The sequence below is a fragment of the Phascolarctos cinereus genome, unplaced genomic scaffold, assembly GCF_003287225.1.
Source record: "Phascolarctos cinereus isolate Bilbo 61053 unplaced genomic scaffold, phaCin_HiC Scaffold_1;HRSCAF=81, whole genome shotgun sequence".
In the NCBI taxonomy this organism is placed as follows: Eukaryota; Metazoa; Chordata; class Mammalia; order Diprotodontia; family Phascolarctidae; genus Phascolarctos; species Phascolarctos cinereus.
Genome location: NW_027555514.1, coordinates 220,515,810 through 220,526,452, shown reverse-complemented (window position 1 = coordinate 220,526,452; position 10,643 = coordinate 220,515,810). Strand labels below are relative to the sequence as shown.

At 41.4% G+C, this 10,643-nt stretch overlaps 1 pseudogene; it reads left to right on the top strand.

Annotated features, from left to right (window-relative positions):
* The first annotated feature begins 1,982 nt into the window (after positions 1-1,982).
* LOC110211131 (solute carrier family 2, facilitated glucose transporter member 1-like) lies at positions 1,983-5,238 on the top strand (annotated as a pseudogene).
* The last annotated feature ends 5,405 nt before the right edge of the window (positions 5,239-10,643 follow it).

Below are 10,643 nucleotides of genomic sequence, written 5' to 3'. Positions count from 1 at the left end.
AAGTTAAAAGAACTTTTTTTTAAAGGTAACTGGGGCTAAGTGACTTGCCCAGGGTCACACAGCTTGTAAGTATCAAATGTGGTCTGAGGGCAGATTTGAACTCAGGTCCTCCTGTGCCCTATCCAGTGCCCTATCCACTGTACCTCCTAGCTGCCCTATATCTTTTTTCTTTTTGGTGAGGCAATCAGGGTTAAGTGACTTGCCCCAGGGTCACACAGCTAGTAAGGGTCAAGTGTCTGAGGTCACATTTGAACTCAGGTCCTCCTGACTCCAAGGCTGGAGCTCTATCCACTGTGACACCTAGCTGCCCCTAAAACAGCATTTTTCATGCTTTTCTTAGCACACACATTCCCTCCCATAGTTTACACCATGTTGTTGTTCAGTTATGTCCAGCTCTTCATGATCTCATTTGGGATTTTCTGGGCAGAGATAATGGAATGGTTTGCCATTTCCTGTCCAGCCTGTTTTACAGATAAAGAAACTGAAGTAAAGAGATAAGTGACTTGCCCAGTGGTCACAAAGTTAATAAGTATCTGAGGCCAGATTAGAACTAAAGAAGTGGAGTCTTCCTGACTTTGGGTCTGGCACTCTATCCACTGTGCCATCTAGCTGTTCTTACACCATACTGCTGAGGTTGCAAAGCACATACTACAGTAAAGGACAAAATTCTCATATATTTATTTGGCATATGTTTAGCATATGCTTACATATGTACATATTGATAGTATAATAACGAACCTTTATGTAGTGCTTTAAAGTTTACAAAGTAATTTACACGTCATTTCATTTGATCTTCGTAATAACCTGTGAAGGAGCTGGTATAATTGTCTCCAATTTACAGATGAGCAAATCAAGGCTGAGACAGGTGAAATGACTTTCCCAGGGTCACACTCTCTGAAACAGGATTTTTACTTCTTCCTGACTCCAGATCCAGCTTTGTACTACCTAGCTGCCTCTAACGTAATGTAAGCTCTTTGAGGGCAAAGACTATTTCAGGTTTATCTTTGTATCCCCAACATCTAGCACAACATCTAGTATAGTATGCTTTTTTTAAAAATTAATTTATTTTTATTTATCAACAACCACTTCCATAAGCTTTTGAGTTTCAAATTTTTCTCCTCCTCCCTCCCCCCCCAAGATGGCTTGCAATCTGTTATAGGCTCTACATTTACATTCCTATTAAACATATTTCCACATTAGTCATGTTGTAAGGAAGAATTAGAACCAATAGGAGGAACCACCAGAAAGAGGAAACAAAACAAAACAGAAGAAAAAAATAGCAAATAGTATTCTTTGATCTGCATTCAAACTCCATAGTTCTTTCTCTGGATGTGGATAGCATTTTCCATCATGAGGCTTTTGGAAATGTCTTAGATCCTTGTATTGCTGAGAAGGGTTAAGTCTATCGATATTAGTCATCACACAACATAGCTGTTACTGTATACAATGTTCTCCTGGTTCTGTTCGCTTCGCTCAGCATCAGCCCACACAAGTCTTTCCAGACTTTTCTGAAATCTGCCTGTTCATCATTTCTTGACACTTACTAGCTGTATGACCCTAGGCAAGTCATTTAATTTCAATTGCCTCTTTTAAAAGAAGAAAAGAGAGGATTTGTGGGATGCTGATAGAAATCCTTGCATCTGAAGCAACTTTTACAAAATGATAGTATAAGGGAAAAAACCTGAATTTAGAGTCAGGAAACTTAGATCCGAATCCCAGTTCTTATACTTGATAGCTAGATGACTCTGGGCAACTCTCCTCACCTCTCAATCTGTGTCCTTTGCATAATAGTAATAGCAGCAAGGCTTAATAGATATGGGCCTGGGCAAGCCTCGGCAAGCAGTAGAGTGGCCACTCATGGACTTAATCACAATATTAATCAGTATGAAAGTTTTAACCTACTTCTTTTTTTTTAACCTAAACTGGTTCATCTCTCCTTAGGCAGCCTGGCAGTGTTTCACTTCAGAATGCCTACCGTATCGATGCTAGATTTTGTGCCTTACTGCAGCTCAGAACTCCCAGACTCAAGCAGTCCACCAGCCTTACAGCTGTCCAGGAAGGACACCAGCATGCCCAACCTTCCTCATCTTTCAAATGGGGATAATATCAAACTTTGTAGCATTATTGTGGGGCTCAGGTGAGCAAATGTATAAAAATCACTTTGCAAACTTTAAAGTACTATAGAAATATCAGTTGTTACCTTAAGATGAGAGAGTTCAATGTTTCTCAAAGTGCAAGAAAAGGCTTTGGAGACAGAGAGATCTTAGTAAAAATAAAGTGTACAAATGTTGCACAAAATTCCTCCAAACACAGCACAAAGAGAATCTGTGATAGCCTGGCTATTCTGTATCATGGGTTGATAACTAAAACCAGTCCTGCCAACCTTCATAACACACTAGACTAAGGCTTAGACTGGGTTAAAGGCAGGGTAAGCACTAGGACTTGGCTTTTTAAGAACTTTCTTTCTCCTTCCAGTTACCCCTCTTTCTTATTCCAGCAGGATTGTCTCTGAGCTGTAAACACTAACCCAGAAGCAGGAGCAGAAAGTATGGCCTCCCCCAGAAAAATCAGAATCGTGGCCTTATAGGTAGAAGAGATTTCAGTTGCTATCTAGTCTAACCTCATTTTATAGATATAATCTGCCAGTAATTATTGTCAAGTAAGGCAAAATGAACTTCAACTACTCCTTAGCCTAGGCAGGAAATAATTCATTCCCCTTTTCTTTTTTAAATCAATTGATAACATTTTGTTGGGTTTTTGGGGGGAAGGGGCATTGCACTTAATAGTATTTCAATGTTCACTTTCTGCAAGATTTTGAGTTCCAAATTTTTCTCCCTCCCTTCCTTCCTCCTTTTTCTCCTCCCTCCCCAAGACAGCAAGCAATTTGATATGGGTTATACGTGAACACTCATGGTAAACATATTTCCACATTAATCATGTTGTGAAAGAAGAATCAGGACAATCAGAACAAAAGGGGGAAACCATGAGAAAGAAAAAAACAAAAAAGGAAAAAAACAGTATAGTTCAATCTGCATTCAGACTCCATCGTTCTTTCTCTGGATGTGGATAACATTTCCCATCATGAATCCCTTGGAGTTGCCTTGAACCATTGTATTGCTGAGAAGAGCTATCTATCAAAGTTGATCATTGCACAATGTTGCTACTGGTTCTGCTCACTTCACTCAGCATCAGTTCCTGTAAGTCTTTCCAGGTTTTCCTGAAGTCTGCCCACTCATCATTTCTCATAGAACAATAGTATTCAGTACATTCATACACCACAATGTGTTTAGCCATTCCCCACTTGATGGGCATCCCTTCAATTTCCAATTCTTGGACACCACAAAAAAAAGCTGCTATCAATATTTTTGTACATGTAGGTACTTTTCTTTTTTTTATGATTTCTTTGGGATACGGATTTAGTAGTGGCATTACTGGATCAAGAAATATGCATAGTTTGATTGCCCCATTGGGCATTCTTTTATATTGCTCTCCAGAATGATTGGATCAATTCACAACTCTGCCAACAACACATTACTGTTCCAACTTTCCCATATCTTCTCCAACATTTACCTGATAGGCATGAGGTGGTAACTCAGAATTGTTTTAATTTGCATTTCTCTAATCGATAGTGATTTAGAGCATTTTTTTCATATGAATAGAGATAGCTTTAATTTCTTCATCTGAAAATTGCCTGTTCATATCCTTCGACCATTTATCAATTGGGAAATTACTTGTTTTCTTGTGAATTTAACTTGATTCTCTATATATTTGAGAAATGAAGCCTTTATCAGAAACACTGGCCATGAAAATTGTTTTCCACCTTTCTGCTTTCCTTCTAATCTTGGTTGTGTTGGTTTTGTTTGTGAAAAACTTTTTAATTTAATGTAATCAAAATTATCTATTTTGTATTTCATAATATTCTCTATCCCTTGCTTAGTCATAAATTCTTCCCTTCTCTATAGATCTGACAGGTAAGCTATTCCTTGCTCTCCTAACTTGCTTATGGTATCACCCTTTATATCTAGATCACATACCCATTTCTACCTTATCTTGGTATAGGGCTCTCTTCCTCAGCAATTCATTCCTCCCTTTCTCCCTTCACAGGGTAAGGGGTGGCACTTTTCCTGTCGTTCCCAAGGCAAATAACTAGTATCTTGCTTAAATCCCTCAAGGACTTATCTTTCTGTTAATATGGTATCACACAAATACTGAAAAAACTTAAGACAAAACCACTTTTAAAGATAACAGCTCTAAATTTCACCAAACAGTACACATGTGCAAGTGGGGGGAGAGGAAGAGGAAACACTGTTAGCTACTTCCCTTTTATCTCGCTCTCCACCAAAGTGATAATATATCTCTTTTCTCCCTTTGAGTGGTTTGTAACCACAAAAATGGCAGCAGTGGGGGGATGGGGGCAGGGGTATAAAGAAACAGCAAGATTAACATTTCTGAGCTTAGTCTGACTCAAGAGGGTCCTGAAGAAACTTCAGCGAACCACTGATGTGAGTAGTAACTTTCAGGAAATGAAGGGGGAAAGCCAGCAGATGATGTGTGAGAAGAAGATGACCATCCTGGAGTTGTTGTGCTCACTCATATACCGGCAGCCTGTCTTCATGGCAGTGGTGCTCCAGCTGTCCCAGCAGCTGTCCAGTTTCAATGCTGTCTTCTATTATTCCACCAGCATCTTTAAGTGGAACGGCCAGTCTATATCACCATTGGTTCTGGGGTGGTCAATACTGCATTCACTGTTGTGTCACTGTTTGTGGTAGAGGGGGCTGGATGTCAGACTTTGCCTAGCAGGCATGGCAGGCTGCGCTGTGCTCATGGCAATCACCCTGGCCCTGCTGGACCCCTCCCTTGGATGTCCTACATGAGCATCGTGGCTATCTTTGGCTTTGTGGTTTTCTTTGAGATCAGCTCGGGCCCCATCCCATGGGTCATCATCACCAAGCTCTTCTTTACCTGGCTGCCTTTGCTGTGGCTGGCCTATCTAATTGGTCCTCCAACTTTACTGTGGGAACGTGCTTCCAGTGTGTAGAGCAACTGTGCGGCCCCTATGTCTTCATCATCTTTACTATGCTGCTCATCCTTTTCTTCATCTTCACCTACTTCAAAGTCCCTGAGACAAGGGGCCAGACCTCTGATGAAATTGCCTCTGGCTTCTCACAAGGGAGAGCTAGCCAGAGTGACAAGACACCTGATGAGTTCCGCAGCCAGGGAGCTGACTCCCAAGTGTGAGGAGTGGGGCAGCGTTTGCTCATCTCTTGGCCAAGGGCTTGCCTGCTGGACCTCCTGAGACTCAGGACTCTTCTCTCTCTCCTCCCCATCCCTCTCCGGCCCTCCCCAGCCTCACCATCCTGGACAAGGACAGATTACTGGGGCTCCTCTTCCTCTGCCCCCCTGCCCTGGATCTCCAAGCAGAAAGATCCAGCCAGAGGCACTGGCCAAGGACAAGCTGGAGCTGGAGCTCTCTCCTTCAAGATTGTGCACAGGAGGAAAAAAGTCAGAGCTGAATCTTTAGCAAACATTTAAAAATAACTTTTTAATTTTTTAAAAATATTAAGTCAGGGGCAGCTAAGCGGTGCAGTAGATAGAGCACCAGCTCTGAACTCAGGGGTACCTGAGTTCAAATCTGGCCTCAGACAGTTGACACTTACTAGCTGTGTGACCCTGGGCAAGTCACTTAACTCTGAATGCCTCACCAAAAAAAAAAAACCCAAAAAATAAAACATTAAGTCAGTCCAAGTCCCCCATCCTAGTTGGGCCACAATGGGACATATAAACCAGAGTGACATTCTTAGACCTATTCCTTTCTTATCTACTACACTAATCTATAGGGCTGGATCTACAACCAATGACAGATACACTAAACCCAGCATGAGTTCTCCCCTTCCCTGCTGCAGCCTTCCAACCAGGCTCTCTTCTTCCCACTCCCCACCCCTACCCCCAGAAGAATCTCTCTGCCTAGGGGCTGGCTAGACACACTCTGGGCAGCAGGGAAGGGTTGGGAGGAGGGACACAGACTCTGAGGCCACCATCTTGCCACCAGCAGCCTCAAGCCAGGAGCTGGTTGCCAAACAGAACCTTGGAGGGAGGGGTGACATACAAAACTAGCTGCCTAAAGGTGCTCACAGTGTCAAGAGATATGGATATATCTGGCCCATTGTGTATAGATCAGAAGATATTTATATACATATATATGTGTGTGTATATGTATATATATATATTTTGTTTGTTTGTTTGCTGTTAATAGCAGTAAGTTATAGCATAAATGATGGACAGGACAACATGTAAATAACCCTGCACATTCATTCCCCAGTATCTAAAACTGAAAGGTGCACTTACAAAGCCTGATTTCCACAAAAAAAAAAAGCAAACAACATAATAGTCCCAGTACAATACCATGGAAGAGAATAAAATTCAGAAAGCTTCACCTACCTACTTCATAAGAGCCAACTTCCAGATCTCTGTGCTGGGTGATGTTTGGGGTAGCTCATAGTAGATCTTTAGTCGTAAAGCAATAATGATGAGCAGGGACAACACCAGGAATAGCAGGTCTACAGCCCACTTTGGACACAGTTACTCATGCACATTGGAGGTCAGGGTCATCTGAAGAAAGGGAACTAAGGGTTTATTACTCTCCTGCACATAACCTCTCCTGAGAACTGAACAGATACCAAGACGCCCCATGCCATTGCCTACTTGGTCACTCGGTCCCATAGTCCCATAGTCAGAACTTCTCCCTCTCTGGCAGCCCCATTAGAAGTGGAGGTGAAAGGTAATACTAAATCTTTGCCTGTTTAGAAGCCTCTGTTGAGGGGTCGCCCTCTTATTTTATAGGAACTCGGTAAAGACTCTACTTCATCTTCTTCCAGGAAGTCATGATTGCCATCAAGCTGGTTAAGGGATCCCTCTCTTCCAGGTGAAATAGACTGTTACAGTAATTTGCTCATTTGAAACTGTGAAGAAATATAATGATCTCTAAAGTCATAATTGGCTCTCAATTCCTAGTCTTTAGGAGGTTTATTTTACACAAAACATTATAAGTTCAGGGACTTCCAGGTCATATAAGCAACAAGATGGCGGGGCAGACTAGACACTTTCTCCAATCTCTATGACTTCTCAAACCACTCCAAAACAGAAATTATATGCTGAAGAAAAAGCAATTCCAGCTGTCTCTGTGATCTAGGACACCCAGAATCCAAAAGTTAAAAAAAAAAATGACACTCACTAACCCTAAGTTCACTTAGCACTCTTCCCCCATCTCCCATGTTCCTGGCAGCAAGGTTACACTAGCAGACCCAGGACACAATGTAAGCTTCTATCAAAACCCACCTCTGCACCCTGGTCTCCCTTCCTTCTTACCAGTGCCTCGGAGACCCCAGATCTAGGATGCTAAAGTCTTCTTGGGCCTCAGCAGTCAGGTTAGCCAAAAGCCCTCCAGGTGGTGCAAGCCAGAAGCACCAGCTCTGCAAAGCTCTAAACTTCCTGTTCTGGGCCAGAAACTAAGGAACAAAGGGAATGAAACAGGTCACCAGGACAGGACACCATATGTTGAATCTGGGATATACAACACTCCATCAAGCATGAGGGAAAGAGCACAGCATCTAGCTGGGGTCAATTCTGACCACTCAGAATTCACTTGGGGCAGAGACCTATGCTGGTGAACTATGAATTTTTCCAGTGTGGAAGGAACTGAAGTGCTTTAAGATATAGCCAACAAGAAGACAACAATCACAAGAGATGGAGTCAAGAAGTGAATGATAATTGGGGGGTTGGGCACTGAAAGTACCAAAGATTTCAGGAAGAAGAAATCTCAAAGACTTCAAAATCAATAGGAGAAACAGTAACAACAGAAGAAAATATGACCTTCAGATCTAATAAATGAATTCAGCCATCTATGAATAAATACCATAAAATTAAAGAAAATGATCCAACACTTGATGAGATGGAGGACCCTGTGGAATATAAGGAGCGCGTGGAACTATAACACATGGTTCCTTGGTGGTCTAAAAAAGAAATGAGAATTATGAGAGCAGAAGTTGTGGCCTGTACAATAAAAATAATGGGCAGAATAGAAAAACTTGGATCTGTAACAGCAAGCCTCTCCAAAGAAAGAGAGGAGAAAACAATAGATTGAGAATGTAAATACACAGAAGTAAAGGACAACCTAGAAGAAGAGAAGCAAAAAATAAGAACATTAAAAGAAAATATGTTCACTATTCAAGAGAAAGTTACTGATCTCAAAGACATGATGCGTAGAGGCAACCTGAGGAGCATAGGTCACCCAGGAGAACATGACAGGACAAAAAACCTTAACACCATAATGAAGGAAATAATACAAGGCAATTGCCCAGAACTTCTAAACACAGAAAATAAAATTCCAATTTAAAGGATTGACAGATCACTTCCAATCCCAAGACTGCAAACTCCAAGATGCTAGTGGCTAAAATTGATAATTAAAATCAGAACAACAAGTTCTGCAAGCCATCAGGAGAAAGACCTTCAAATGCAGAGGAAAGAGCATTCAAATAACTGACTATTCCACACCCATTAGGAAAGGGGGGAGGAAAAGGAACAGTGTATTCTATGTTTTCTTTATTTTGGAAGCAATGGAGGTTAAGTGGCTTGCCCAAGGTCACATAGCTAGCTACTAAGTGTCTGAGGCCAAATTTGAACTCAGGTCTTCCTGACTCCAAGATCAGTGTTTTATCCACTGCACCACCTAGCTGCCCCAGGAATAACATGTTCTGAAGAGCACTGGAGCTCAAGATGCAGCCCAGAGTAACCAGCTATGCAAATCTGAACCCAACCATACTAGACAAAAGATGGATATTCAATAATATACACACATTTGAAAATGTTATTAGAAAGAAACCAGAACTGAAGAGATTATTCACTTCTCAAACACCCCCAAACAACAGAAATGCAGGAGTGAATGCATGCAACAGGCAAAGATGGCAACAGCAACAGTGACAGCAGAAAGACCAGTAAGAGACTTTTTTCTAAATGTAAACCAGGAGGTGGAAGTGAATGTGAAAATCTGGTAGAGGCAAAAGTGAAGAGACAGAGAGAGGGCGTTATGAACAGAACCTGGCAACATCCTGCCTACAAGTGAATCAACATTTTGTTTGGTTTTGTTTTTTGCAGGAGTATAACATACATAAAAAGGGGGGAAAGAGCAGGGAGACAGGAGTGATGGACCAGGGTCAAATCAAGGCTAGCAATGAGAGAAAGATGACTTCTGCCATCTCAGAAAGAGAAGTGCCCACAGAATGGGAGGAAATGGGAAAGGGAGGGGGAAAGATTGAAATGGGTGAAGGAAGAGAGTCTTACTTTGGACGTGGGGGTGAGAAGAGTTCCACTGATGAATGTTTCAATGAGCAAAGAGATGTTTGGTGAAAGGAGATAAGGACCTAACAATGGATGAGGCCTGAGAGATTTAGTGTTTGAAAAGTCAAGGAAGGAGGAAATTGGAACCCCTGGGAGAAACCAATATCTGGAGTAGTGAGAGAGTGTGGACACAGGGAAGACACTTCTAGACAAATGTAGGGGGAAAAGGTCAACAAGAAAGGCTATACATCAGTGGTGGGCTGCAAGGTCAGGGACTTATTGGGGGAGGAGCCTTACCACAGGACAGTGTTCTCTCTGACAGCTGCAGTAATTGCCATTGTTCTGGAAATGAGACAAGAAAAACTCTTATTAGTGTGAGATCAATCATGGACATGACTTCCATGAGGTGGGATGCTAAACTCTAATAGTCCAAGGCTGATGTTTCAAGAGCCCATTCCAGCATTTTTTAAATGCCAGTTGTCTTAGGATGGTACAGGAAACTGAAAATCCCAATAGGGTTTACAAAACCTCAATAATTCAAATATGCTTCTCTTCCAGATTCATACTCTTTCTTTACCAATCTCATCACTCATATTCAAATAAGCAAAATTGGCACAGATATGAATAGCTGCTATCCAGCTTTTGATAGTGTCATATATACATGTATATGTATGTGTGTGCATGCATATATACATGCATATGTACATGTATATGTATGTGTATGCTTACGTATATACATATACATGTATACATGTATATAAAACAAAGAAAGTTTAAAATAGTACCATTTAAAGAGATGGTAGCTCTAAATGTGGCCATACAGTCTGCAGCTACAACCAGGGGAAGAAAATAGGGTATCCAAGAGACAAGCCCTACACAAGGCAATGGCAGAAAGTGACTGAAGGAGAGAGCTTAGAATGGATACTTTGGCATGAAGAATACAGAGAAAACAGAGAGATCAGATAACTATAGGGGTTGGAAATCAGAGAATGATGGTCTAGAATAAACAGAAAAAGAAGGTAAATAATGAAGAGAATGAGAGAAATCCTTTTTGGGAAGGAATGCAAAAAAATGCAAATACTAAGGAACAGGACTAGCTCAAGGGAAGGAGAGTAAGGAAAACTATCAAAAGAGAAGAGGGGATTAAGGGTGAGGGTAACAGAGCCACTGGAAACAAGGTCACTTTTTAAAAAAAAGATAAAAATAAAGTATGTAAAGGAAAATAATATTGGGTTTACAGCAGAAGAGGGAACTTGAAACTGAAGGGCTTCTGCACATACTATTGCATCTAGGATAAGGAGGGAAGTGGT